This window comes from Micromesistius poutassou (genome assembly GCF_964030765.1).
Source record: "Micromesistius poutassou genome assembly, chromosome: 9".
Lineage (NCBI taxonomy): Eukaryota > Metazoa > Chordata > Actinopteri > Gadiformes > Gadidae > Micromesistius > Micromesistius poutassou.
The window spans coordinates 12754732-12779789 of NC_140279.1; the positions used below are offsets into that span (position 1 = coordinate 12754732).

At 46.9% G+C, this 25058-nt stretch overlaps 1 long non-coding RNA gene across 1 annotated transcript; it reads right to left on the minus strand.

The window, feature by feature from the left end:
* Nucleotides 1–1416: 1416 nt before the first annotated feature.
* On the minus strand, nt 1417–22576 carry LOC311352956. Its single transcript, XR_014636955.1, has 3 exons — nt 22363–22576; nt 12073–12228; nt 1417–1611 (listed from the first exon to the last, which is right to left on the minus strand). It is a non-coding gene; the product is annotated as an uncharacterized lncRNA (long non-coding RNA).
* Nucleotides 22577–25058: the final 2482 nt, after the last annotated feature.

Genomic DNA, 25058 nt, shown 5'->3' on the forward strand with positions numbered 1-25058 from the left:
CTCCCCACCCTCCCCTCTGGCCGCCACATAATCACTCCCCCAGTTTGGTTCCTAGCGCCAATGCTAAACGGTAACATCAATAGAAAGGGCCATTAGCAGCCAGTGTCCCCACCCCCCCCCCCCCTCATCTGTGGCTGAGAAGCGGTTTCAAAAGCCAGTTAGGGCGTAGCATCGTCCTCTGCTCCCCTCAACACACACACACACACACACACACACACACACACACACACACACACACACACACACACACACACACACACACACACACACACACACACACACACACACACACACACACACACTTTTTTTTCAAGAGGTAGTTGGCTTTCACCGAAAGCCTTGTATTGGGTTTCTGCTGCAACATACCGTTGGTACCTTTGCTGGGGAAAATCATTTTTGAATGTTTCCATTTTAAGGCAGCCTTGAAGTTTGGCGTGTGGTGATGTAAAAACCTTCGGCTGCAAGTCAATGAAGACCTCCCTGAGCAGGAAGCCAATTGGGTGTCAATAGCTTGCTCAAGGGCACTTTTCACGTCTGACCAGAAATATAGTAGTCAGACATACTTTCTTTTAAACATAAATCATACACTGAGTAAGGGCAGAGGGCGTTCTAGTCTCGAGTCGGAGGGCAAACAGGTTTTAAATCGCACTAAGAGCTTCCCTTAATGCCCCGGCGATAACATGGTATCACGGTGCATCGACTGTTGTTGTAATTATCTCCAGCACTAGGACTCTACAGCTCAACACCAGGGAATAACTCATTCATTTTTTCAAAACAAGGATGCCACGGTCATTAGTAGACACAACCCCAAACAAACACAAATGATCACTGACCTTTTCACAATGATTGAATATACAAGTATGAACTGCGCCCTGTCTGAATTTCGGTTTCGGTGAAACACCAACAAATACAAACAGAATTGAGAATAACAAGCCGACTCCGGGACAGTTATTATCATTATCCTGCTCACCCCATACTTAACCTGGTGCTTGACGTCTATGTGCACAAGGCCTTAAAAAGATACGGCAAATTATGGGACAGACTAATGCATATAATACATCAGTCACCCTCCCCAGCCCTCCCTAGTTAACTGAATATCGTAACCCCAACCCTGTCGCCAATGGGCCCGTAAATGAGAAACAGACATAAACACTGAAGAGCGAAACACAGACAGAGAGAGAGAGAGAGAGAGAGACAGAGAGAGAGAGACACAGAGAGAGAGAGACACAGAGAGAGAGAGAGAGAGACACAGAGAGAGAGAGAGAGAGACACACAGAGAGAGAGACACAGAGAGAGAGAGAGAGAGAGAGAGAGAGAGAGAGAGAGAGAGAGAGAGACTACATGAACACTGTTATTATACTATACCACTATAGTGTGGCTCAGTGGTCTTCTTACCGTAATGTGTGTGCATGTGTGTGTATCTTTTGGCAGGCTGGTTGAAGACCGCAGACAGAAGAAGCACCCCCCCCCGCCGTGTGTGTGTGTGTGTGTGTGTGTGTGTGTGTGTGTGTGTGTGTGTGTGTGTGTGTGTGTGTGTGTGTGTGTGTGTGTGTGTGTGTGTGTGTGTGTGTGTGTGTGTGTGTGTGTCTCTCGACTCTTTCATGTCTGGACCTGGGTAGAAAACAAACAGAAGAAGAAGAGGAGGGGGGGGGTTAAACTCAGTGTTTATTGCACCAAAGCCTGTTATTACAATAGTCATACACACAGCGGCACAGGGACACACACACACACACACACACGGCGAGGATGAGGACGCATCCAGATTCTCAAATAACCCAACTTTTTGTGTGACATTTACCTTTGTCTTTGAACTGTCAGACACACACCTTGATAAACAAGACTTTCTTCTCAGTGTGTGTGTGTGTGTGACCACACACACACACACACACACACACACGTATTTGATTGCACCCCACACTACTCTTACGCAGACACGCACCCACGTGCACACGCTGTGTGGTCTGCAGACCACTGTTACACGGTACCTCGCTGTGTGTACATTAACGTCCCGTGTTGCTCTTGGAAAAAAAGACAATTATATCGTGTAGGAGTGACTTCAAGAAAAGAACGAATGTTTCCACTGAAGGCACCCAACACACGTCCTGCCTTTGAAGCGATTTCCCCGCGGTACACCTTGTCTATGCCTGCCGAAGACGCGTCGCTTTGTACCCCGTGCTAGTCTGCCTGCTCAAATGTGTTTTGATTCAGTAAAGCAAGAACATAATTTTCCTTTGCCAAAATAACGGCTCTGGAAAAGCGAATGCATTATTAATGGTGTGCGGAACACACGATGTATAGGGGAATTATATACGTATATATATATATATATATATATATAAATCATCAAAGGAAATCCTTTCTGCCGCTCGCCGCTAGACGTTCCTGTTTTGCATAAATCTAACTAGGTTACTCCAGCGCAGCGTTTCTGAATGTGGAATTTGTGCACATAGTATGTGTGTGTCGTGGTAAATGTGAAGCATTCAGAAAAACTCAGACAAATGTTCCAAACGTGCTCTTTAGATTTCAAAAAAGCACAGCATCCTTCCGCTGATGTTTCTCCTCTGCTGATGTTTTTTATTGTCCTCCATAACACAACGAAAACAGCAGCCTTCCTCATGCATATCCAGGAACTAGCCAGGGCCATAGGGTCGGGATTGTAATCAGCAACAAGTTACAGGCGCCTCTGAAGATTCACCCTCCCCTCTCACCCGAGGACACCGTCTGACGCTGTAGCTTTATTTCCCCTGCTGTGGGGGGGTCGCGACTGGTGGGGGTCGCAATTTAAAGCAGCCATTAGGTTCCAAGGATCACCTTTATTTTTCAAAGCATGCCCCCAGTGACATTTGCTTGGGTTTAATAACTTTGTGGTCCTTTGCAGACACTTTAAATTAGATTTGGCCCTATCAGCCTATATCTCAGCGTACACACACCAACGGCCCTGGCTTATTTTGATGGAGGATATCCGAGGGGTCTCGGTGTGATGTGTTTACGGCCTTGATTTATGTTGGCCTAGTTAGGAGATATCTTCTTATTTTGACTGCGGCTATCTACGGGCCCGGTTGTGATAAGTATCGCAGCCGGGGTTCGTTTTTTTTACCTGTCTTTATGTAAAGGAACCGATGTATGAGGTCTGGTCGGGACAAAATAAACGGGCTTTTAGATTCATGGGGGGTTCCAGCGAGACCCGATGCACGGCGACGCCACAAGACGCTCAGTCAGACATGCGTAAAAGAAAAAAGAGAAGGGACGAAAAACAACAAAGTGCTGTAGTAAATTACAGTCTTTGAACCACGCTCTTGTACCTTGGAATTCCTCGCGGAGAACAATGAGCGACCTTGGCCGGATTAAAAATTGCCTCCATTGTTCCCACTTCACTTTGATGTTAAATACGGTGAAATGGGCCAGCACCAGCCAAACGGCTTGCCACAGCGGAAGGAGAGACCAAGCCTTTCATTCTAGCAATTCTTCTCTCTCTCTCTCAATCTATCTTTGGCTGCCTTTTCTCTGCATTGTGCAATGATGTGTGGTTTCTGCCTTCTCCATCTCCAACCGTGTTATCAATATTTCCTCTGACTATTTCCACCTCGATGCATCTCTCTTTTCTCCCGTCCGTTTCTCTGATGAATTCTCGTTTCCTCTCTCCCTCCTTCCGTCCACTTTTTTCCTGCTCCAATCTCCCCCTTATCACTCTCATCTACCTCCATATTTCCCTCTATCGCTCGTAGCCACCAGCCTCTCTCTCTCTCTCTCTCTTGTCCATACACTTCAAATGTCTCTCGCTTCCTCTTACCGTTATCGCTTTTCCAAACTCTTTATATCTCTCTCGCACTGTCTCTCAGTTATCTCTTCTCCATCCTCATCCCATATCCCTCTCTGAATTATCTCTTCTCCATACTCTTCCCATGACCCTCTCTGAGTTATCTCTTCTCCATACCGGTCCTATGTCTCTCGCTCCCTCCCTCTCTCTCCTCCAGTGGTCATGCTAGCCTGGTGGGGGCAGGCAGGGGAAACCATTCAAGGTGCCAGCATGGAGTGGCCGAATCATTCTCACGTTCTTGCATCGCCCGAAATAATAAACCAAAAAAATAAAGAAACAACAGGACCACCCATGCAATTAGGCCCAGCCCTCCTCCAGAACTAAAGAACAATAAAGGGCTGTGGGCTCTTCCTGCTGGCTCACACAGCTCCATCCTACCAACGGGGGAAGAACCAAGTCACAAATTAACCGAGGGGGAGTCCAGGATACTTTGAAAAATCACAGCGTGCTCGCACGTTAATGAGAAGAAAAAATAATTGTATTAATCAGTACTTCTTAATGCTCGAGTACCAGCTCTGAAAGTGGTATTAACAGGCTTTGGTAAATTGGCGAGTTGTTTCCTTTTTAAGGAAGCACATTGAAGCCGCCTTCATCTCAAGGCCATCCTCTTTGTTTGACTTGTGGTTTGTTCCATTGTTTAAGCTTGTGAGTCGTTGATAATTAATAGCAGCTCTTCAAGTTAATGTCTCCCTAAACAAAAAGGAATAACGGCAGAGTAGAAGTGCATACATTGACGTTTTATTTGTGCCCAATAAAAACAGAAAAGGCCATTTACCAGTTTTATGTAAAACATATGTAGAATCTGGCTCCGGCAGACAGCTGCAGCGGGTGATTCCCAACGCTGTGTACGCCAGACTGTTTAACATTAAATGAACATGGAATGTACCTTGCCAGATCCATTCCCTTTGAGGACACCAGGCGATACATATTTTATGTACGCATGGGAGACGGAAATGTGTAAATTCGGCTTTGATCTGGCTGGTCTATCCCTCACCCAGCAGGCCATGTCCACAAACCAAACCAGCCAGCAGAGCAAAGTCTCAGAAAAACAAAATGGACGAACGGAAGGGAAACGCCACAAGAGAAGCTCTTCATTCATTCTTCTGAAGCTTTGTGTGTGTGGAGATGCACCCATGGCTCTTGACTTCTGGCCAAGATGTGTGCTTTTCTACCCTTGCATGTCTGGTTGAAATATAATATAAAACCAGCAGACACACGCAGAGCAGGACCACCCAAAGCATTATCCACCGCACCCGACCCCCCCCCCCCCCCCCCCCTCCACCACTACCACAACCACACCCATACTAAACGTCACACATCCTAATTGTCTCCATCCTTTGGGTGTGAAACCCTCCCTCCCCACCTCCCACGCGCCGACCTCAAATCCCCAGCAGAGAAATCCAAGACCTGGCTGGTGCCATTTTGTTTTTGCTGCTGCCTTTCTCGACAGTTGACGAAGAACGCCATGATCATTCTTTTACGACGAAAGATGGGAAAAAGATGGAATTGGTACACAGAAACTAAAGGCAGGAAGTCGTGACTGAACGAGTCGTTCAAGAAAGAACCGGTAACAAAGCACTACGCCAAAATGCGAGCCGCTGGAAAAGGTAGGATGTTGGGTTGAAGGACATGGCAGACAAAAGACCGCACGCGCACATGCACACACACACACACACACAGTGGCCAAATACAAAAGTTCAGTGGTTGTTGTGACTGGACTCGCTTCTTTTGATGTTATTTTCAAGCAGGCAATATGAGAGAGAGAGAGAGACAGGGAGAGGGAGAGAGAGAGAGAAAGGGAGAGAGAGGATAGAGAGAGAGAGAGAGACCTATAAACATCAAGACACTGCAGAGGCAGGACCCCAGCAACTCGTCTGCCAGCAGAAGTCTCGCCAGGCGGCTTTGATGTTTTTCACTTTTCTGTCCATTTTTTTCCCCCTTCTTCCTCTCAAGTGAAACCGCTATGACGTTTAGCTCAGGCGCAATGAGATTCCACCGTGCTAAAAGAGGGCGGACGACTAGCTAAATTACCGACGACAAAGAACCAGAACTAGTAATAAAAAGAACAAGGGAATCTAATAAAAAATGAGAAAGAACGTGTCTTCTCCCTACCCACCCCCCACCCCTGTTCCATCTTCTTTCCTCCTCCATTTTTGGTTAGATATGCTAACCTCTGAGGCTGGGAGACTCGGTCTTAATCCCTATTTTTTTTTTCCTGTAGGGGGTTTAGCAGCGATGCTATCGCAGGCCATTCGTTTAAAGTGGCGAGGCTAATGACCCTGGGCCCGCGCTAGATGCCTTTGGGGTGGAGGGACCGTGAGTAATCTCATATATTCTAGCGGTTTGGGGGTCGAGAAGCGATGGGATGGGGGAGAGGGGGGCGGGACGGAGGAGAGCCATAATAAGGAGAAATGGCGATGAGGCCGGAAGTCCATCATCTGTGAGGACTAGGGCGGCGGTAACTTGGTCCTCCCTTGAACCGTGGAGAAATTAACACACACACACACACACACACACACACACACACACACACACACACACACACACACACACACACACACACACACACACACACACACACACACACACACACACACACACACACGTTCCACCTATCCTGGCTCCATCTTGGTTATTAGTGAAAATAATCAAACCTTTTCCATCTCGCTCCAGACCACGTCTGACACAGAGGAATATTTATTCCATCTACACCACTGCCTCTCCCACCCCTTCTGCCATTGATAGATGGACCAGAGGTGGACGTCTGCGCGTGTGTGTGTGTGTGTGTGTGTGTGTGTGTGTGTGTACTGTACAGGTGTACACACACACACACACACACACACACACACACACACACACACACACACACCAGGGATGCACTCTTCTTCTGTTTTTCCAAGTCATGCCTGGCTGGCTGTTTTACTCTGCAGAAATACACATGTCTTTTCTTCACGCATATGTATTTGTGGAAATATGCTACCTATATATGAATATATATATACACGCATATATATGTATATATGTGTGTGTGCATTTGCGTGTGTGTTTGCATTTGCGTGTGTGTGTGTGTGCATTTGCATTTGCGTGTGTGTTTGTGTGTATGTGTGTGTGTATGTATATGTGTGTGTAATACCTCCAAGGGCAGCCTAACGCAGGCTCTTATCGACAGCCAGCAGTGAATTGGGGCCTTTGTCTCCAGTGTGGGGGGGGGGAGGGGGGGGGGGGGGGTGCATTATAGGGAGCTTAGGGGGTGCCTTTGACTCCCCGTCACTCTCTTAGAAACACTGATAAACAACCCGGAGAGACGGGCATAAAAAAAAAACCTGCAACCTACTGAAACAAGTCGCACTTTACCTAAATACAGCTCCATAGAGAGTGCGATGACTCTGTACAGTGGAGATATAGCTGAATGCAGTGTACTGCTTTGAATCTCTGTACAGTGAAACTACTGAATACTGCTCCAGTGTACTGACCCTCTGTACAGTGGAGATATAGATGAATACTGCTCCAGTGTACTGACCCTCTGTACAGTGGAGATATAGATGAATACTGCTCCAGTGTACTGACCCTCTGTACAGTGGAGATATAGCTGAATACTGCTCCAGTGTACTGATTTAAATCTCTATGTAGTTGCTCTATACCTCAATAAAGCCATCAACTGTTTTACAATTCTTTTCATCACTTTTTAAGTGATTCTACTATCCTGTACTTTCTGCCGTTACGCCCAAATGTAGCGCCTGGAATTCATAAAGTACCATCTCATCGTATCTTCTCATGCAGTCTGGGTAATACGTCTTTGTAGTCTGAGTGTGCTGCTTGAGAATAACCCACTATATCATTATGGAAGTAGAGCATGCAACTGTAAATCTCTATGTATGGACTGGACTGCATTTATATCGCACATTTTTTGTAACCAGTGGCCACCCAAAGCGCATACAATATTGCCTGACATTCACCCATTCATACACACATTCACACACCGACGGCGGCATCAGCGACGCAAGGCGACGGCCAGCTCGTCGGGAGCAGTTAGGGTTGCTCAGGGACACCACGATGCTTAGCTAGGAGGAGCCGGGGATCGAACCAGCAACCTTGCGGTTAGCAGCCAACCCGCTCTACCCCCTGAGCTAATGCCGCCCAAGCGATGTAGTCGCTCCAAAACTAAGAACAGCCGGAGGGTGCTTCTATAGAACCATACACCGTAACACACACTGAAGCCATGCTCTTGTACTCTGAAACCAAGAAAGTGTAGCTGCTGTACCACGTCAAAACAATGCTTAAAGTATAATGTACATATGTTTACATTTTTGATTTGATGAGGGCTCTAAAAATAATATCAGTTCAGACGTTTCCTTGTACGCGGGAGTGTCTCATTTCTCAGTGATTGTCTTCCATTTTGGGCTCTGGCGTTTACATGTAATGGCTCACAGGTGTCTGGGCTGGAGGCTGAAAGAATTTTACAGAAATGTCCCTTTTATAGTCTCAAGGTTTTCCCTGCGTCCCTTCACAGTTAGTGGGGGAGCTCAGAGGGCTGGGCCGGGTGCCTTACCAAAGCAGTTTATGAAATGAAAACGTTTTCTTTTCCAATGATGGCAGGCGTTACTGCCCTGGTTCTTTTAAGGGCCCGGGATACAGCTCTTCTGGGAGGCGTAGCCATTTGTACCGCTGTTTCCAGTGGTGTCGTTAAAGCCCTCTGTCTCCGTTCAATTCCTCCGTCTCCCACCGCCCTTCAAATTCTCCACCGTCAAGCCTCATTCTTTTGATTTGTTTGGTTCATTAACTGTAATTTTTTTAAAAGCGCTCCTCGAAAAATGTGCAAGCGAAGTGAACTTTTACACCGCTTCACTCCATTTGTAACCTTCCTTTTCTGTGTTGATTTTAAAAGAGATATATTTAAATTGCCCTACGCCAGGTCATAGTCTGTGCCTCTCTCTCGTTCCATAACCTTTCCATATCTTCATCTTTTATTCTCTTAACCCTGTCGGCACATGTTCCTCACAGCGGGCTCCCTCGGGAGGCCCCTCCCCTTTAAAGACGTGAAGTTTTAAGGGCCTCATTTACTAAGCAGGTAGAGCCCCGTCCTTCCCCATCCCCTCGCAGCAATTAGAGTGGTGCCAGGAAGTGCGCGGCTTTATGGCCTTATAAAGACGTTAGATGCTTCCCCCCCCCCTCAGCCTCTCCACAGTAGTTATGCGCCCTACTCCTTCACGGTGGTTCTGTCTCGCTATTAGTGGTCTTTCATTCTGTCTAGTTCTCGCTCTCTGCTCTGCTCTTCCCCTCCTGGCTCAGTGATCCTCACAGCCAGCCTCTCTTGATCCTCTTCCTTTTCCTCTTCAACCCGTCCGCCCTTCAAAACATATTCACAGTCTCATTGTTCATCTCCTCGTCTTCACACACCGCTTTCCTTTCTACTCACTTAAATCTTCTCTTCTCCCCCCCACTGTTTCTATTTTTCGATCTCTCTTGGCCGCCACCCAGCCCTCCACCTCCCCCCTTCCTCATCCTCGCCTATCTTCCTCCGCCGCCATCAATCCATCTTCCCTTCTCCTCATCCTTCTATCCATTACAGGGGTTGGCTGGGCTCCAGCCTCCCCTCTCTCTGTCTCCCGCTCATTATAAAGGCCTTCCTTCATCTTTAATCCAACACTGATTGATGCTCATCGCTTCGGAAAAAGGAGGGCAGGGGGAGGGGCTTGGGCGGACACATACTTTGTTTGGCAGCGTTGCAGCCAAACAAATGTTGCCCATTTTTTCGACACCTGTCAGTCGAACTTTAACGGCGGTTACTCATCGGAGGTGTAACGGCGTCCCCTTACGACGGCCGTCTCCCTCGTCCGTCTTTGTTGGACGGATCATGAAGCGGAATATCGGGTCCACCCTCGGCCCAGGGGTCGAGGGACAATTATTTGCCCTGTCCATTATTACAGAGGGGCGGGGGGGGTGAATCAATATGAGGTGACGGGACTACGTCGACCGCCTGTCACTTCTCCTTATTTCTCGGTCTGAGTGATGGAAGGTGTGACAGGCCCGCGGCCGAGAGAGAGAAGCCCCCCCCCCCGCCGCCGTGGAAGCCCTCCGTCCTGTATTCCTCACCATGTATTCTTACACTCGTGGAGCTTTTTAAAGGCAGCTTAGACAGACTTGGTCGCCCCTGAATGAGAAAGAAAAACCCTTCCTACCGTCAATGGAGGGGAAGAAAGGAAGGAAGGAGCAACGGAACAGGGAGTGAGTAAAAGGAGTGCGCAGAAAGGCTGCGAGTGGAGTGATTTCAATGTGAGAGCATCCTCCTCTACTTTCCCTTAGAGCACAATGTCAGTATTCGGTGATGATATCATGTGCAATATTAAAATAGGAACCAGCCATTTAAAAAAAAAAAACAAGGCATACATTTTCCTCTCGCTCACAAAAACCCTGAATAAATACAAAAATAAACAGCATCTTGTCCACGTTACGTGACAAAGCCGGGGTTAGCTTTTAAGTGAGTACGGGCCCTTAAGCTACCACAGTGGCTGCTATTGGCTTTGGGGAACCTTTAGGAGGCACAGTCTACCCCCTCATTGTAAAGAGCTCAACTCTCGTATCCCTGCTCATCTTCATCCCTTTCATCACCAGCTTGGGGGATTCTCAGAACGGGAAAGGGGGTGTGTGGGGGAGGGGGCCCCTTTGTTTGGAGCAGAGTGGATAGACTCATTGGGCCCCGGAACAGCCAATAAACAGTCAAAGTACCTATTCGAGGAAATTGCATCTCACACCAAAGAGAAGAAAAAAGAAATACACAGCGAGAGAGAGAGAGAGAGAGAGAGAGAGAGAGAGAGAGAGAGAGAGAGAGAGAGAGAGAGAGAGAGAGAGAGAGAGAGAGAGAGAGAGAGAGAGAGAGAGAGAGAGAGAGAGAGAGAGAGAGAAACACAAGAGAAGAAAGAGAGTTGTATCTACGTGTAAATGAGTCCTGGGCTGTATGCGTGAAGGTGCACACACAGGAGGCAGTAAAAGCCAATGGAGACTCAAGACTAAATAGTGTAGAGTGTTTTAAAGAGAGTGTTTATGTGGTGGTAACTGCTCGAAATAAAAATTAAAAGCCAATATTGCCCCCAAAAAAACCTAGATCAACTTAACTGAACTTTGAATGACATTGGGAAATGTTGAGTGAAGTCAACATTTAAAGACAATTCAACTGAATTGGATTAATTTGTGTGACTTCAAATTTAAACTGCATGGACATACTGGGATACTTTATGGCTACATGACTTGAATTGTGTAATGTATTACTTCCCCTCCATGATTCTATCGCACGTGCTTAGAAGAGATTCTCAAAGTCACCTCTTCAACCGACAAGTCTCCGGGAAACCCGTCCCCTGTGCCCCTGTTAGCGCTTGTGCTTCAGCGCACTAGTGCGTACTTGGGAAGGTCATATCTCACTGAATTAACGGATAATAAACACACAGGCAAAGAACACGCTCCCAGCCCTGGCATTGAGAAACCTATACGACCCAGTGAAGTTTCCAGTGCGTGTATCTGCAACCCCCAGAGGCCCGGGTCAGGGCTTGTGTTGGTTGAAGCCTAGCGCTGGATTGGGTGGAAAGGCGGCTTTGATGTAATAATGAACAGTATGACACTAATCTCGGGGTGGTAATTAGCGGGCAGATGATAGCTGTCGGAACACTTTCAAAAAAGATGAAAAGAAAGTGGAGGGAAAGCATAACGCAATAACAGAATGAGGACAAGGAGGCACGAGGGGGGGGGATGTGGACTGACGGATGGACAGACAGACAGAGAGACAGGAATAAACTGGGAGGAGGAGGAGGAGGGGGGAATAGATGTCTTGCCTTTTTCGGATAACTGTGATGTTCTCCAGCTAATGGAGAAATGACCAGCGAGTGAGATGAGAGGTTAGGAGATTGAGAGGTGAGATTAGTGGGGGGGGGGGGGATCCATGGCTTCCTGTTCGCCTGTCCGACAGTTGGTAAGCCATTGGCATCACCTGGCGGTTCTGGCGCCATGTCACGCACAAACATACACACACAGGCGCACACACACACACACACACACACACACACACACACACACACACACACACACACACACACACACACACACACACACACACACACACACACACACACACACACACACTAGAAAATAAAAAAAACTTTACAGGGAGACAGGCAGACAAGAAACAAATTTGTACAGATATCACCCCGGGCATAAAGTGTGACACAGACGCACAACCTCAAAACTACTAGGTAAAGACGTGTTACCTTCGATTCATTTCTCGCATGTGTATTCTGCATGTGGTTCCTCTCCAGGGAATGGGTGTGAGTGGCGGGTGGTGGCAGAAGGGGGGGCGGGCGTTATTGGGTGACGGTGGGAGGTGATGTCGTGTTTGTAGTCAGCCAAACCAGGGTTTGCAAAACCTGAAATACAAAAAGGAGACACAGAGGCAAGAACGGTGAGCGACCGAGTCAAGAGTGTCACCAGAATCAAGTGGTCACAATGTTGAACCAGACAACCAGACAACGATACAATAATAAAACGAGAAATAACAATGTTAGCAGATTTTAGACATCCAAAATCCACTGTGAAAAGAGACTATTCGAGACAAAGGGACATATTGCCTTGCTCCAGTATAATTCACACCAGTGCAACTGTCCATGAACTGTGGCACACACATTTGTGTCTTTACTTTGAGACTAGTATACTGTTGTGAAAAGTATCTTGCCAATAAAGTCGTTTTTTACCTCAACTGTGAGGGGGTGCTTAGCAGAACGTGTGTGCACAGTGCATTTATGTCATTGCTCGGAGCTGCAAAGAAAATAACAAGAACACACAAACTTGTAGTCTCTCGTCGGAGCCCACAGCTGCACTGACAAAGGGACCAACGAGGGTTAGAAAAATATGACACAATAGATTGTCACCAACAAAGACCCCCCCCGCCCCAACCCCACCCGGTCTAAACTAACTTACAGACACACACACACACACACACACACACACTCACTCACCACTCTCACTGTAGAGTGGGCTCCGGTGGCACTGTGGACCCTTGTGTGTGCGTGCACGTGCGCACGCATGTGAAAGACACTATAGAAATGTGTGTGTAAGACACTGACCGGCACAGCTTGACGCAAGCGCTATCCTCGCCCTGTACCCCCATCCCCTCCACCCCTCACCCCAACACACACCCAACACACACACACACACACACCCACACACCCAACACACACACACACACACACCCACACACCCAACACACACACACACACACACCTACCCTAATTTTTAATCTCCATTCTGAGCGATAAACCCCTGGCGTTGGCTCGCACGGTGAAACACTTCATCACGCCCCTCGGTTGCCAGATCTCCCCATAACCCCCCTCTCCCCGACCCGGGGAGGACTAACACAGTGGTCCTTTGTCTGCCCTCTCACCCCCTCGCTCTGTCTGGGCGTGCACCGGCTGGCTGCAGGGCATGTCTTTACACGGACCAGGGCAGACCGGGGGGAGAGGAGGGGGTTGAGGAGATGGAGGGAGGGAGGGAAAGAGAATTTAAAAAAGGGAGTCTGGGGGGGATGATTATTATTTTTTGACATGCTTTTCTTTTTGTTTCTTCTTCTTCTGTTTATCCCGTTTCGGCATTTTTCTGTCAACTCAGCACCATGTGGGAGGGTAATGGTGTGTGTGTGTGTGTGTGTGTGTGTGTGTGTGTGTGTGTGTGTGTGTGTGTGTGTGTGTGTGTGTGTGTGTGTGTGTGTGTGGTGGGAGGGGGCTTGCGTCACACCACTGCATGCTTGCGGTGGCGTGATCTCCCCCCCCCCCCCACCCCACGGCCCAACCCCTGACATTTAAACCCATCGACTGTGTAGCAAAACATTTATATAGATGATAGATATGAGCAGACAGAATATTGAATTGAACACAAAAAGGCCTAATTTACATTTTACTATGTTTCAGATGCTCAGTTATCACAGGGTAGTTCAAATGTAAAACGTTTTCTATATATAAGTTATACTATTTCTACATATATATTGTACAGCCCTTACCATGCCTATTTCTTAAAAAGCACATAGTTATTATGATATATTATTATTATATTATTATTACATAATGGGATGGCGCCCTGGGCAGGTTGTCTTTTTTTAAGTTAAGCAGTGTTTTCCGTCTAAGCTATGCATCAAAAAATATAAAACGCACCCGCCATCCATTTCAGTATGGACCTTGAGCCATGACACATATGTGTATTATTTACATATGTATGAATGCACTTTCCCAGCTCGAGCACACACATGAAAAACTAAATGTTTGTGCATGTGTGTATAAGGGGACTCAAGAGAAGGCATCTGAAATAATGTCAACTGATTAAGACCATCAAATACTAAAATGATTGCACTTTTTTATGGTGACCATTTTGTCCAAGGCACATTCCGAGTAATTATTTCATATTTATTTCATATTTATTTCTTATTCATTTACTAGAAGTCAGAAAACATTGAGGTGCTCAAAACAACAATTCTTTCCTCTATTTCCTTTTTTCAAATTAAGACACCGTCTTGAGAGCCTTGATGAGTGATGACATATTTCTAGACCACTTAAGAGAAAAATACATATGAATAGATGAATAAAAAAATTAAGTAAAAAATGCAGATGTCAATAGATTTATGGAGAAGATAAAGGATCTCCGAGAAGCAGTACTTTTGAGAAGTGCATCACTGCCAACCTCAAGAGGCAATGACTAGGTGTCTCGTTTGAAAACCACAAACTCCATCCACCAAGCGTTCCGAAAGTACCAAACCTAGCTCGTCGAGTTTCTGTTGACTCATTTCCCGAAACTTGTACTCATATCTACTGTTGAGGTACAGAGCCTTACATTGTGAAAATGGGAGTAGGTCTGTTGCTTTGAGCAATACGTATATACGCCTCCAGTATGAATGCCTGAACCTAATCAAATGATAATGAATGCTCTATTTGTTGACCTTTCGGTCAAAGTTTGAAAATTCAAATGTTGTACAAAGTCCAAATGAACGTGGAATCACGATTCGCCCCAGTCTTTCAAACATAGCAGAAAGTAGGGGCTGGGTATGAATGAGAGGCAATATATATATATTAGGAAGCAAAGTATTTCTTCTTTTTGTAATTGGTTGCATTTAACTGATAAAAATTATAATTGAACATATTTTACAGTGCATTTGACAATTCCCTCTCACTCATGATGTGCTGATGCTGGCCAATTTCAGAATATCTCAGTTTATCGACCTGTACTCAAACTTTATCATCTAATACCGAAATGCGTCAATAAATGTCTAGAAAACGTGAGGACTTGGATGCAAAAATCTGACTGTATTGTAATACATTTATTTATTTTAATCTGTTGTATTTCATGGATAAAAGCACTTTTGCGCTTAACTAGTTTTGGTTAGTTGTTAATTGTCATTAATAAAAATCCCATCAAGGAAAATGTTCCGTCCCAGTTGATGGACAATAAAGTTTTCTAAACTAATCTACAAAAACACAAACAAAAGGTGTTTTGGGACCGTGTCGACCCTCAACCGGCGGTGCCCTGATTGCTCTGTGTGAATAGTGTTGGCTAACAAAGTACCGGGCTCTGACAAAGGCGTCGGCGAGGCCCCGAGGGGCCAGATGACATGCGCTCCTTAAGCACAGCTAGACATAATCTACCTCCCCAGTCCACCCTCCACAAACACACCCAGTGCGGAGCGGGGGCCTATTCAGGGCACATTAGGGAGGTGATGGGGGTACGGGAGAGGGGGTGAGTGCGGAGGGGGTGTGGTCTCGAGGGACTTGCCCCACTTGGCCGTACTAATCAACCAACACCTCCCCTCCACCTTGTCTGCTTCTCCCCCCTTACAACCCTGGACCAATCCGGGGTTGTTTCCTTTATTCACTTTTACGAGGGGGGGGGGGGGGGGGACAGAGAGGGTTGGCATGTCGAAGAGATGTGCGTGCGTGCGTGCGTGCGTGCGCGCGCCAACAAACCATCACACGTCTTAGGGATTTTTTCCCACTTAATTTGCCCATTTTCTCTGCTCCAAAATTAAAACAAGCTGCAGCACGTTTTTGGTTGGCAATGCCCCCCACCCCTGCCCCGTCCCCCTACCCCTTCCAACAGACTGGCACGTTCCATAAAGCACACCCGCTATCTAGAGTGATGAGCGGGACCCATTGTCTTGTTATATTGTCTTCAATTAGGCAGGAGATGATCGGAGACAATGGGAGGCGCATTTTGTAATCACTGGAGCTACTCAGACTCACGCTGGGGCTGCAGAACTTCATTACGCTCAACGGTCCCCATTTGGTGATAAAAACACAAAATGTGTGTGTGTGTGTGTGTGTGTGATCGTCTTCCATACGGGAGGGATTTCAAGCAAAACTGGAGGCAGAGCCAGAAAAAATAAAGAAGATGAGTTTAGCAGCGAGTTTATCTTTTAATCTTTGCCGTGACCAAACAAGCTGGTCGCATTGAGCGAGAATGCACCGGGTCTTGTGTCCTGTTGTTGCAGTTTTGTTTTTTTCTCTCCATTGCCTCTCCTTCTGAAAATGTACTTCTGTGGCAGTTGAGTACCATGTCTGAAGAGTATGCTGATTTAAGGCTAAAGTCTTTGGAAGATACATAAATGTACAACCGCAAAGTGAAGTCGTGACACCCCTTTCATCTTCACTGCATGAATATTGTAGGAGCTTAGCGCTGGGAACAGAGGACATGTGTCAGTTCAGAATGTCAAAACGGGACTTCTCCGGTGAAAAGAGAAAAGACGACTTGACAGAACATTATCTACGTACATTACCTGGAAAGCCTTTAGCTGAGAAATGAGTAATGCACTTTTGGAGCAAGCCTACTTTCTTTTTTTTGAGAGTCTTCCATCATGGCTTTTTAGGCTCTGACTGAACCATCATGCCAGACAATGCAATATAATTTTGCAAATGGTTTCTTTCATCCGGTATTGTGGCAGCATTAACCTCCAACCCCCCTCCCCCAGCATCAATCTTCCCTGACCTCAGTGTTCCCCCCCTTTACACCTCCATTATTCCTCGGTTCTTTGCTAATCTTTGGCAGACATGTGTGCCTGCAATGACACATCGTCACACCATGTCTACCGGGATTATAGAAAATGTCCTCCAATTGTGTGAATGGCCATGCGGTATTAGCCCTCATCCCTGGAAGATGATGAGAGAGCAGGATTGACCCAAAGCTGTATTCCCACTCCCCCACCGCCCCTAGATTTTGCTTAAACACACACACACACACACACACACACACACACACACACACACACACACACACACACACACACACACACACACACACACACACACACACACACACACACACACACACACACTAGGGTTCATAGTGTGCCCTTAAATGTTGTCTATCCATTCACCTCTTCACTTGTACGTATTAAGGGAATTACCAGCTCAGTACAGAAACGTTTTGGCTTCATTGCATTTGAAGATTACATCCGTCCATGCTGGGGTGCCAGTCAGAGGTGATTTTTTTTCATAAGGGCTGCCCTGGCGGGCATGGCTGTGAGATTTCCCCCACACACACACACACACACACACACACACACACACACACACACACACACACACACACACACACACACACACACACACACACACACACACACACACACACACACACACACACACACACACACACACACACACACACACACACACACACACCAGATCCTAGCAGACATGGAGATGACAGCCAAGCCAACCCAAAGCCTTTGATTTTGCCAATTTGTTGCCCTCATGCGGCTTTATTGATTGCGGGGATCGTGTTGTCTTGCCCGTCCACAAAGGTTTCTTCACATCATGTGACCTCCTAGGTGAGGTGTCACACGGGTTCGAACAAACCTAATCCTTATTTGAGTTTCCCCCTTCCCAAGGACTGTCTATGGTAAACTGTGTTGACTGCCCCTGTCAAGTTTTCTCATAGCCCAAGGCCAAGACACAACCTTTTATTCCTCAATACTTTTCAGGGCGGTCGGGTCAGAGTGGAAAACTCTCACATTTCAGCACTACACTCTGCGCAGTACGACTGACATCGGTGTTGAACCTCATGCATAACGCAACGCAGGTTAACTTTTAACACCGAGACTTTAGTTTTTTTAAATCTTCAAACGGTGCTAGACCACCCTTAACACGCAACATCCGCACCCTTTTGGGAATGCCTAATTCCTTCGCACGCTAACCATCAAGTATGCAACAGTACATAAATATATATATATATACACACACATTGTTTATACTTTACGTAGCACATCTGCCCCCTGGCTGCCTGCAGATGGCAGGCCAGTGTATGTAAATGAGTTCATTAACCTTAGCGAGCAGCAATCACTGGGCCATGCCAGTGCTTCCTTCCACTCGGGCTTTGTTGGATTTTATTTATGCCCGTTAATAGCGAAGTCGGCTGAAGCTCTTGCTCAGTGCCTGAGGTGCCTCAGTGTGGCGTTATCAAACCCTGTCATAATTATACATGACATCCTTGTGATTAACGCTTCTGTGATTATAACACAATTTCACCACCACCGTCTCCTCCAACTGTTTTAAAAATAGCCTTGCGTTTTTCCCCGGGAGCGGAACTTTTCATGAGGGCGCTTGGAAGAACCAAAAACCACCGAAGACGGGGGTGAAAATGCAAGCAGGACGTGTTTTTGCGCGTGGTGTCTTGAGTCACCCGTGGCAAATGCAGTCTGCGTTTGAATTTTCTTTAGAAGGTCTAAGACTTCACGCATTGGCTGCTGGCGTTGAGGGCTTGCACCTGGAACAGGGAGGTCAAAGGTCACCTCACCAGCTCAACATTCCCAAAGCCTTTCCCTCCCTCTCCCCCCTACCCCTGAATGAGTCTCCCTGCGGCGTTATTAGCTAAAACGCGCCGTTCCCGCTCTGCTTCCTTTCCCCTTTATCTCTCTAGCTCTTTAGTTCTACCGTTGTTATTTCCCTTCTCGAGAAAAAAGTCCATGGACCGAGATTCAGAAACAATTAACCTCTCCGTGGTGGTGGGACCTCGCCCAGGAAAGGGCACTCCAGTAATTGAATGACTGCAGTATTTACATTCCTGACTGTGACTTCCAATCCTTCACGCATAAATCTGGTTATCCAAATCCCAAACTGTGGCTTTGTGATCGTCCAATTTCATTATCACGGCTGTTGCATTATTTCATAAGGAGAGAAAAAAAATGCATGTTTTAATTTCAGCAAACGGGATTTTTTCTGTGCCGCTTAAAAAAATGAAATAAAATGAAATTTCACGCATCATCCTTCTGACCTACTTAAGCTACCCTTTATGTATTTTAAACCATTGGGTTAAGAGCTTTTTTAAAACCGTTTATAAAATAACAGACCTCCCCCCATGGGTCAAAACATACTTTAATCGAACTAAAGTCCCAGTAGGATCCACCTCAGACACCAGTCAGGGTCTCGGTCAGACCGCGGGGTTAAAGGGGAGGCCCTTAAATGAGAGGCCCTTAGAGGGGAGGCTCTTAGAGAGGAGGCTCTTAAAGGGGAGGCCCTTGACCATCTTCTTCTTCTGTTCCTCACCAGCAGCCCGCCCTTGGTCATCTGATTGGAGGCCTCCTGCGTAGGGGAGGGGCCTCCCACTCATTCGGGTGGCCTCACAGGGTAGTGGTGGTCGGGGCTAGTGATGCTTACTGTTACTCTTTAATTATCACACACACACACACACACACACACACACACACACACACACACACACACACACACACACACACACACACACACACACACACACACACACACACACACACACACACACACACACACACACACACCCCTCCCCCCCCAAGAGGAGCAGACCAATCAGATTGGTTCCATGATATTCATAGTGAAAATAAAAATCAAATAAACGCATATCAAAGATTTTCGACTTGATACCATGTCATTACTAATACCAGGCGGGCTTTCCCTATTCTAATAAGAGAATATGATGTGCCTTTGTGTTAGCAACAAATCTTGATCTAAAAAGATTATATAAAAAAAAAAACATTCAGTGCATTTCTTCAGTATCAACACAGGATTAGCATTGCCAGAATGACACAATATAGCAATAGCTGGTAAATGACGCAATTTCAAACAGACATAAAGAAAGAGAAAGCAAACATCTACGGCTCATGTAAAACGTCTTTGAAGAAGACACATGTATCCAATGAATGAACATCCTGATGCTTATGAAGCCTTTAGATCCATCTTTTACCAGAATTAAAGGGTTTTGTGCTAAATGCACCGACTGAAAGCAGTTCACTGCTGTATCGTGTGGTGGATTGAGACAAACGCACAGCATGCAAAACAGAAATGTAAAAATTAGGGATTTTATCACAGAAAACTTTGTATCACATTCACCATTCAATACCATTAATTTACTACACCATTAATTGATCTACAATTGCCATTCATTCATAACTTCTTAATAATCCCAGTTTACTTGGTTTCAGCACAATTAGAAATCCCAATTATACCGCATAACTAAAACCTGCAATAGTTCCACGGTTAAAAAAAACAAGCTATACAGCTACAACTACACACCCCTATTCTCACAAATAAAACATAGCCTCCAAGCTACTTAAGTATTCACAAAGGCGCCTGCTCGAACAGCGCACACGCACACACATGCACACACATACACACAAAGAGCCACTCTCGTCTTTGATCTCTGTGCATGTATTGCGCCTGTGTGACTCACCCCCCACTCTGAGACGCATATAGGCTACACAGCATCATAAATAACAGTGGCATGTTGCAAAGGGAACCGCACACACACACACACACACACACACACACACACACACACACACACACACACACACACACACACACACACACACACACACACACACACACACACACACAACATAACAAAGTGTTGCTTTTTCCCCTTGATTATGGGTTAAGGAGGAAGAGTGGGCGAGGGAGGGCAAGGACGAAGAGGGAGAAGGAGAGGGAGAAGAAGAGGTAGAAGAGAAAATAAAGCAACTGGCGTTCTTCCAGACAGACTGGAGCGTTGCTTGATCATTATGTCTAGCCTTCAGGTGTCTGGGGCCGGCCTGGCGCGAGAAGGTAGTTATAGGGTTGCGCATGGCAGCACGTCGGGAGGGGTGGGGTGTGCGCACACGCACGCACGGACACATACACACTACAGCGGCATATAAAAAATAATAATATGCGACAGCCAGACAAAGCAACACAGATACACCAGCATCAGGAATGAGACGGGAGTGGGAGGGGGAGGGAGAGGGGAGCGTAGAAGAAAAGAAGAAGAAAAAAAAGCCTCATCAAATTTTGATTAGTCAATCCACCGTCAAAGTGACTTTCTGTGTCGGCTGTCTTTTTTTTTTTCTCGACTCTTTTTTTTGTCCCCTCTCTTCTTCTCGTCGGGTTTCCACGGAGCAGACAGATTTTTATAGTTCCTAATTAAAGCCATCTGAAGCCTTTCAAGACATCAAACGGGCCTCGTCCGCACCCTCTCATTTTGATTGTGCTCCAATTGAAAAGAGCACACACAGGCGCGCACACGTACACACGAAGGGGTGGATTTTTATGCTTCACCTTCATGCTTTAAATATTCATTTTTAACCTCCTGTGTGGAAACAAAAAACACGCCCGTCTCTCTGGGTGTAAAGGAACCCGTTTACATTTTTCTAAAGTGACATTTCGTCCACGCGTTCAATTCACTGGAATGTCAAATTTGAGTAGGCCTATGAAGCGCCTCCACAGAGTACAGAGACGGTATACTTCGTAAAACACACTAAAAACACAATCCGGGCACACACACACACACACACACACACACACACACACACACACACACACACACACACACACACACACACACACACACACACACACACACACTAAAACCTTGAACTTGGCCACATTCTAAGTTGGGGACATATCCTGCAAAGATATGCAATATCCCGGATGGAAATGACACACCGTTTCATCGCTCCGAGATCCACCCTCATATTGGCCCGGCCGATCGGAGTAAAAAAAAAAAGAGTCTCCTCCTTTCTGCTCCTCAAGTGGGCAAGTGGGGGCCATAGCCCACTTCATTCCTCGTGAGCTCCTAATTACGTCCACAGTGTCGACCGGTCGGACAAGCCCCGCACCGCACGCACAGCGCGGGGCCCGGGTCACCGGGTTTACCCCGGGCTGGGCTTTATATTTCATGGTGTGGCTCTTTGCGCACAGACATAAAAGCAGAGCGGCAATGAAAACGAGCGAGCATCATGGGTCATGCACATGCACGACTCATGCAGTGGAACTGGACCGCTTGTGATACACTCAAATCATGGGGATAATACAGTTGCACTTGAGTGACACACGAGAGGTATTGGTACATCATGTTCTGCCCGGCGAGACAAAGAAGACATTTCTGAGAGCCCAACTATTCGCTGTGGTTGACCGAGAGCTTACAGCATGCAGAGTTCATGAGGCTTTCAGCGTTTTTAATAATTTCCTCCTAAACGATGTAAATAAGTAAGGGAAAAAACAACTTCGCCTACTTACGATTCATCGCGATAACTTCGGGGCGTTATCTCGCTGCGCGGCGTCTCGCCGGCGCATGAGGAGCGGGAAAAAGTCCGGGGGTCTCGAGACGCGGGACGTCGTTTCGTCGACGCAACGACCGTACACTTCGAGTTAAGTTTGATGCGTGACAAAATAAGCCTCTGTGCGGTTGCGTGGCGGCTGCCGTCCGTTTTCGCCGGTCTCCAGTCCTTCAGTGAAGCCTCTTCTCTCCGTGGTTGAATGGTGTGAGGAGAGTGGAGGCGCAGAGGCGCGTCATGTGAGCCCAGGAGTGTCCCCCCATTGGCCGGACAGTCGGTACATTGATAAGGTTCTGCTCTGTTCCCATTGGCCGAGAGCGCGGAGGGGGCGCGTCCTCCGCGACTCGCCTGTGTGCAACAATCTGAGTGCGTTCACTGTTCATGATTTCCAGCAAAAGCGGGCAATGTAACAAATTGTTCTAAAGATCTTCGCTTTGTGCCATTTGCGTAAAGAGTGTTCTCTCTTTCAGGCGGGTGCGTTGGAGAAACGTTGGTTTTGTTGAAAGTCAACTAAGGTTGTGAATGAGGAACTTGTGCCTCTGGAGCAGACCCCATACAATTATTCTTTGAAACTGTGCTGAAGTGCAGAATGCTAAATAATTCAAGCTGATACTATAAAACAGGGTATTGGTGTTTTTTTTGTAATGACCTCAAATAGGCCACACTCTCAGTATTTTAGCGATACATTTGTCAAATGTGTTTTTTTCTTTGTAATTATTACAAAGTAAATATGAATAAGCGCTTATTACCGTTTTTCATTTTTAGGTTTTCACCTCACAAACAATACTAAATGAAACACAGGAAATTCTGTCCACACCCCAGTCGGTGGGAATCAAGGAAAACCCCAAAACAAATAATTAGCAAATATAAATATAACAAAATGTATCAATGAATCAATCCTCCTTTCACTCAAATGACCCTTAGTGAAGTGTAATGTCAACGCTTCTGCTTAATAGTCCCGAGAGACCTCAAGCTAAATCTAAGAGCTTAGTTTATTCAAGCTAGTTTGGTCGGCTGGTCTTAGTTCAGTATATCTTCAGTATAAGTTCTCTGCATGTTTATTCATCTAAATACCATGAATTCAAATTTAAATCATCGTCATTAATGAGGCTTCAAAGTTGTGTGCTGGGAGGTACGACTGGCAGTGTGGCCATGACAACCATCAAGCATTGTGTGTAGTAATGCACCATGGCATTTGTGACCAGAGGTGAAACATCTTACATCATGTCCAGGATATCCACCTTAACATTCAGACATTTTCTTCTGTTGACCCTCTTTGCTTTCATATAGATTTTTCTTCATAGCGGGACAACACAATAAATAGTGCCTCGATCTCTCTCTCTCTCGCGCTCTCTCTTTCCCTCTCTTGCTGACTTACTCTCTCCCTCCATCTATCCTCACACTGTCTCTCTCTCTCTCTTTATCTCTCTCTCTCTCCCTCTTCATCTCTCTCCCCCTCTCCTTCTCTCTGTCTGTCTCTTTCCCTCTCTGGCTGCCTTTCTCTCTCTCTCTCCCTCCCTCTCTCTGTCTCTCTCTTTCTCCGTCTATTCCCACACTCTCTCCCTTCCTATCTTTCTCTATACTTCTCCCACACACTCTCTCTCTCTCCCTCTCCCCTCTCTCTCTCTCTCTCTCCCTCTCTCTCTCCGGAGGTCGCAGGAGGCAGAGGGGAGGCAGAGGAATGGACGCTTGTGTACGAGGGGAGAGGTGGGGGGGGGGGCGGTCGGGGCGGGGCGGGGCGGGGCGGGAGGGGGAAATAGAGCGTGTGTAATCCGGAGCGCGGCTGAACTCTCCTCGCCGGCCGCCCCTGGCCGTGCCATTAAATCAATATTCCGTAAAGCTTTCCCTTGTTTTCACATTCACTTGACTGCCGCCATGATGCCCTGGGGGGAGGGAGGGGGGGGGAGGGGGGTTATGGCGTACCCAGCCCCGCAATATGCACTCACACACACACACACACACACACACACACACACACCCTCCCTCACCCACCCACCCACCCATCTCCTTGTCTTCACCGCACTTCACGGGCAGACGCCCCTCATTCTGCTCACGGGGGGTGGGGGTGGGTGGGTGGGTGGGAGTGCGCCATTTCAATTTGTCTCGCCCGTTAACGGGATGCGGCAGGGGCTTGGGGGGGGGCGTTGGGGATTGTGGGGGATGGGTACGGGGGTTGAGGGGGTGAACCAAACCGTTGTATTATCTTGTCGAAAAAAAAACATGAACATTATCTTTTTTTTTTCCTTCCTCACTTTTCTCCCTCAGCTCGCCATGAAACAGCTGATGGAGGAGGGGAGGGGAATGAGGAGGAGAAGGTGGGGTTTTGGGTGTTTTGGTCAACGTTTTTTCTCATGAAATCATATATTTCACCGCACGCTTCAGCCACCTCAGCGCTGAATATGTCGTCTGACTCAGACCGGGTGCATTGGTTCCTCTTTTGGGTAGTTTCTGGATCACGGCGTTATGACTGGCTCGGACGCTGGACCGAAACGGGCCCCATCCCTTCCTGTCTGATTTGAAACACTCACGAGAATTTGTCCTTGTGTCGCATACATTGTTTAGCATCCATACACACACTCACACACATACAAACAAACGCACAACACAATAATAGAAAACACACGCACACACACACACACACACACACACACACACACA